Genomic DNA, 6,000 nt, shown 5'->3' with positions numbered 1-6,000 from the left:
ATTTCAGTGCTAGTCTCCCGCCTCCCGATTTCTGCAAGCAAAAACCCGGGGGCATATTATGAACAACTAGCGATAATTTTTGTCTATAACTTGTTTAGAGACAAAAATTATCGCCGCACATCGGCGATTTTTATCGCAGATAAACCTTGCTATTATCGCAGAAAAGTCAGCGATATTCATGTATTATCGAGCAAATGCTCTTAGCCATGTTATCCACCTCCCATTGGATAACATGGCTAAGAACTGCTCAGGGCAGGTGTTAGCTTTTGGAGATATTCGCGCTTAGCGCGAATATCTCCAAAAGTTGGTAATAGAAGGTAGCGATGTTAGGGACTGTTTCCAGTCGCTAACATCTTGGCACGCCACTTTGCATGTCATTAGTGATAAGTATCACTGACATGCAAAGCCGGGCCCAAGATGGTCGCTATCTCCTTTTAGGTGTCACTAACTGGTGTTAGCGACAGCTTGATAATAGGGAAATAATTTTATCTCCGCTTTCATGGTTTTTGAAGCCAAAAAAGCGGAGATAAACCCCCTTGCTAATATGCCCCACGATTCCTTGGGGGTTTCAGCTGATAGGGCTTGGTATTGTGTTACATGGTAATTTTTCCATGAAACGTCAGAGGGTCGATGCAGGGGTTCTAGAAGAGGTGATAAACCATTTAAGCCTCATGAACAAGCGCATGGTCTTTTAAAGATTTGTGAAGTACTCGGGGCGGCGGTGTGTGTGTGCCCTCTTTCAGGAGCGGGCGGGGGGGCACTGCCAGCAACTTGCCAGGTCAGGTAGTGTTCAACACGTGCATCACCCTTTCTCTGCTTGCTATTGCGCTCCATGCTTCGGAAAGGTAAGAAAAAGAACGTGTATTTGAGTTTGAAATGTCCGATCCTGCAGCAGCACACTTCCAAAGCCCACACATGACAATAACCCGATTCAAGGCCCCATTCACCCGTTTTTCAAAAAATAGATAACAGTCCAACAAAGTAAGGTTATAAAACTTTATTAACTTTTAACGATAATGAACAGAACAAAAACTAAAAACATTTAAACATTTATTAACACAAAAAGCAACAATGGTTAGAAGCTGTCTTTTGTGCGAATAGTCCCAAGGCAGCACAACGTGCAGAGTTCTGGACGGCACCCAGGTGATGTCGCCTGGGTGCCGCACTGGTTTAGGGATCCTACAATGCTGCTCCGAAAATTGGCGTGGGGTGTCCCGGGTGGGGCGGGGGGAGGCCTCGTCAGTAGCGGTCTGTTGTGCGAATAGTCCCAAGGCAGCACAACGTGCAGAGTTCTGGACGGCACCCAGGTGATGTCGCCTGGGTGCCGCACTGGTTTAGGGATCCTACAATGCAGCACAGAAAAACAGCGTGGGGCGTCCCGGGTGGTGCGGGGGGAGGCCTCGTCAGTAGCGGTCTGTGTCCAGTGTCACATGGCTGACACAACATGTACGACAGGCACCCAGGTGATGTCCAGTAAACTGCCGCACTGGTTTTGGTATCCTACAATGCTGCTCCGAAAATTGGCGTGCGGCGGCCCGGGGGGGGGGGGGGAGTCGGCGTGAACGGGCCTCCCCAGGTGGCGGCCATCTAGCTGAGTTGCGTCTCGCTCACCATGTTGTGGAGTTGCTCCCACTCTTGCAGTGCAGCGATAGGCGGCTGCCACATGGCTGTCAAAATGGCGGACGGCTCTTCGGTTTTGGGCCTGGTCCACTGAAATGGCCCTGGGACACCTTGGAAGTCGGACGCTTGCCTGCTAGGGCTTGGGCTCCATTCTCGAAAAGCGTCCCCTCAGCCGTGAAGATTGTATAAAAGTCTTGGGGGCCCCCGACTCCCGCAGGCTTCCGGTGGGGAGCGGCTGCCATGATTGCTCGCGGAATGACCACGACGGAGCCACGAGATGGTGGTGCTCTCATGCTGACGCCAGCTTCAGTCTGAATGATCCAGAAACAAGGTGGGGCTTTCATCGTTTGGGAAAAAAAATGTTCTAAACCAATGAAAAGTGTTATTTTTAGGTCATATGACCAAGCCTTCCATCTTTAGGAAACCAAAAGTAAAATGAACCAATGAAAAGTTTTATAAACAAGTCACATGACCTGTTCTGCGGCATAGGGCTACAAAAAGCGTAGAAAATCCGTTGGCACGTGAGGCGGCGTCAGTAGCGGACCGATGTGCGAATAGGCCGAAGGCAGCACAACGCGTCGAGATCTGGATGGCACCGAGGTGGTGTCCAGCAAATTGCCGCACTGGTGTGGCCATCCTACAATGCTGCGCCGAAAGACGGCGTGTCCAGCTGGTCACTGTCAGTAGCGGACCGATGTGCGAATAGGCCGAAGGCAGCACAACGCGTCGAGATGCGGATGGCACCGATGTGGTGTCCAGCAAATTGCCGCACTGGTGTGGCCATCCTACAATGCTGCGCCGAAAGACGGCGTGTCCAGCTGAGTTGCGGTCACTGTCAGTAGCGGACCGATGTGCGAATAGGCCGAAGGCAGCACAACGCGTCGAGATGCGGATGGCACCGATGTGGTGTCCAGCAAATTGCCGCACTGGTGTGGCCATCCTACAATGCTGCGCCGAAAGACGGCGTGTCCAGCTGAGTTGCGGTCACTGTCAGTAGCGGACCGATGTGCCGAGATCTGGATGGCCAAGTTTCAAGTTTCATCTGGCAGTTTTTCTCCATCCCTCCTGGATCAAAGAAGGTGAATGCTAAATATGCCACCTGCCTCATCTGAACATATGAAGTTAAGTTGTATACACTGTGGTGCTATGCTGTCCTATGGCAACATGAGCATCAACCTGATGAATACGGCATTCGAAAATCATAAATGCCCTAATGCACCCAAGAAGTAATTTTTTTTTTTCTCCAGTTGAGCCGTTTTCAATGCCTGTTTTTTGTTGTTTCCCCTCCATCAAGAACAAAACAAAAATACAAGGCGCTAAGATCCGAATGGCAAGTCCTGGATGTTGAGTGCCTCAGTTGAGAGTTCTGAGCAGTGCTTGTAAGACTGTCTGAAGCTTATTTGCACCTGCTGCAGCTTCACTAGGTCCGGCGGAACTTTTTTCCTTTTCCTTTCTGCATCTTTTCCTACAATGCGTTTCATCTGAAGACACGACCAGGTCCCTGAATGTGTGCAGGGGGACGCTATTGATTGAATGAAAATGGCGGCTTGACACAAAGCTGACTCAAGCGTTACTGTTGGTGCTATACAGACAAAAATTGGTTTTCAGTTTGTACATTCTTCATGTTTTTTTTTCCATCCAAGTCTGATTGAGAGTTTGTAGAAAAATGGCTTCAGATTTTCCACATACTACTCTTCAACATTCTTCCTAAATGTAACAATGTGAAACTCACTAGGAGAACGGCTGTTTCTGTTTCCTTTCAAAATGCTGCCACCAATATTTTCTGAATGGAAGACACCATCTTGTAGCATAAAGGGCCGAAAGGGGTTCTGGTCTGGCCGATGGTTGGTGGAGACATTTTGACTATATCTTGGACCTGCCCGGCCTCGCCCAAAATGGCGCCGGTATAAATGGGACTCGTAACTCTTTGCCCGCAAATGTATATCTAGAAAATGTTATTGTAAGTGGCCCTGTCGTATTTTAATTACAAAATGTACGTCCACCGATTCCGCAACTGTTAGACACCTTTGTTCTTGTCACCTAATGGCCCGCTCGTTACGTTCTTCTACAGTGTAAATGTCTCCTCATCATATACGATTTGAGTTTGCTCCGTGGCCGGCCCACGTGGTTATAGGCCCGTATTTGTATACTGACATTTTCACAATAAAGGTTTTTAAAACAAAACACGGTAGTAGTATTTTCATTTGTAAAGTTTTTACTTTTAGTGACTGTTTTCGAATCAGTAAAAGGCAAGTGAAATAAAGCAGTCCAATTACATGACGGATAAAAGGTATAATATGTAGGAACGCAGTAAAGATAAATGGTCAAGGGCAGTTGTGTTTTTCATGTCTGCAACATAAAGTGATCGATAAGAATCTGATAATCAGGCGCATCGGCGACTAAGACAGCAGGTCGAATCTCTTTTACTCAACGGCTCCGTCATGGAAGGAAGAAACGCCCTTTTTCTCGAAAAAGGAATATATTTTACTTGACAGACAGTTGTAAATTTTCCGGGAAAGTACATTAGCCTGGAATATTATAACATATGTTTGAAAAAAAAATATTGTTCGAAAATAATAAAAAGCGTAATTTTTAGGTCATATGACCAAGCTTTTCATCATTAAATTAACAAAAGTAAAATGAACCAATGAAAAGTTTTATTAACAAGTCACATGACCTGTTATGCTTACGTTACGCGCTGCGCGCCGCGCCTCGGATCACTTCCGGGTGCGCTAACGCGGCGTGTCATAAAACGCATTACGTGACAACGTAGGTCAAGAATATAGTCTAAATGTCTCCACCAACCAGCGTTCAGAACACAACCCCTTTCAGCAGTCCAAAAAGTTCTGTTAAATGACAACAGAGGGGACAGGCAACAAGAACCATCAGTCAAAGAGGGGAGGGCAAGTTCTTCTCTTCCGGGTCATGTTGGGGCGCTACCGGAACTGATCGAATTGGTAGTCTACAGTGTTTCTGGATGTTTCAGACTAAAGCTGGCGTCAGCATGAGACCACTACCATCTCGTAGCTCCGTCGTGGCCATTCCACGAGCAATCATGGCAGCCGCTCCCCACCAGAAGCCTGCGGGAGTCGGAGGCCCCCATGACTTTTGTAGAATCTTCACGGCTGAGGGGACGCTTTTCGAGAATGGGATCCAAGCCCTAGCAGACAAGCGTCCGAGTTCCAAGGTGTCCCAGGGCCATTTTAGTGGACCAGGCCCAAAACCGAAGAGCCGGCCGCCATTTTGAGAGTCCTGTGGCAGCCGCCTATCGCTGCACCGCTAGAGCGGGCGCATCTCAACTACATGGTGAGCGAGACGCTGTAGTCGCAAGAGCGGGCGGAAAACAGCTGAATGGCGGAAGAGGCACAGTGTAGCAAAAGCGGGCGGAATGGCAACTAAAACGATAAAGGGGCGCCTCACTACAGCTTGTCTTCAGGTCAAACGGATTGTGGGACAAGGTACAGAATTGAAGAGTCATCAAAAGGCAAAAAGTACCGCCGGACCCCGGGAGCCGGCCGCCTATGTCGGGGGCGATCTCAGGCTACACCAGTGCTATAAGACTTGGGGAGGGTGTCGGAGCCAAGCGTCTTCTCCGAGTCCATGGCCATCACAGCGCCCCTCAGGGGCCTCCGTCAAGCTGTTTAGGAAGGTAACATATCATATTGTTTTCTAATGCAGTCAGGTCCACAAACGACACTCACTTACTTTGAGAATAGTGAAGCTGCAGTAGGAGGAAATAAGCTTCAGACAGTGTTACAAGCGCTGCTCAGAACTCTTAACTATGGCACCCAACATCCAGAACTTATGCTATTTGAGAATGGTAGTGACATCGAAGCATCTCGGGGACCAAAACCATTAACGTACTTTCACGTATGAAAATCTTACTTGGGGAGGGGGCAGGAGCGAAGCGCCCCCTCCCAGTCAGCGCCACCACACCGTATGTTGAAAATCTGAAGCCATCGTTCTACAAAGTCAATCAAACTTGGATTGAAAAATCTAGAAAAATGTACAAACTGAAAACCAGTTTTGGTCTGCATAGCATCAGTAACAACGCTTGAGTCAGCTTTGTGTCAAGCCGCCATTTTGATTCAACAAAGCACAGGCATTGAAAAAGGCTGAAATTCAGAACTCTAAACTATGGCACCCAACATCCAGGAGCTTGCTATCCGGATCTTGGAGCCTTGTGCTGTTTTCGATCTATTCACACATCGGTCTACTACTGACATCATCTTATAAACCAACGTTATGTAAATAGTTTTTTAATAAAATGTTTTACCCTGTTTCTTTGCTGGTGTGTTGTCTATATTTTTAATATTTGCATAGGGTTTGTCATTATTTTGTGCGGGATGGGTGATGGAGCCGAGCTGTCTTGCAGCCCTC

This window comes from Lissotriton vulgaris, chromosome 12 (genome assembly GCF_964263255.1).
Source record: "Lissotriton vulgaris chromosome 12, aLisVul1.2, whole genome shotgun sequence".
Classification (NCBI taxonomy): domain Eukaryota; kingdom Metazoa; phylum Chordata; class Amphibia; order Caudata; family Salamandridae; genus Lissotriton; species Lissotriton vulgaris.
This window is presented reverse-complemented; position numbering follows the sequence as displayed.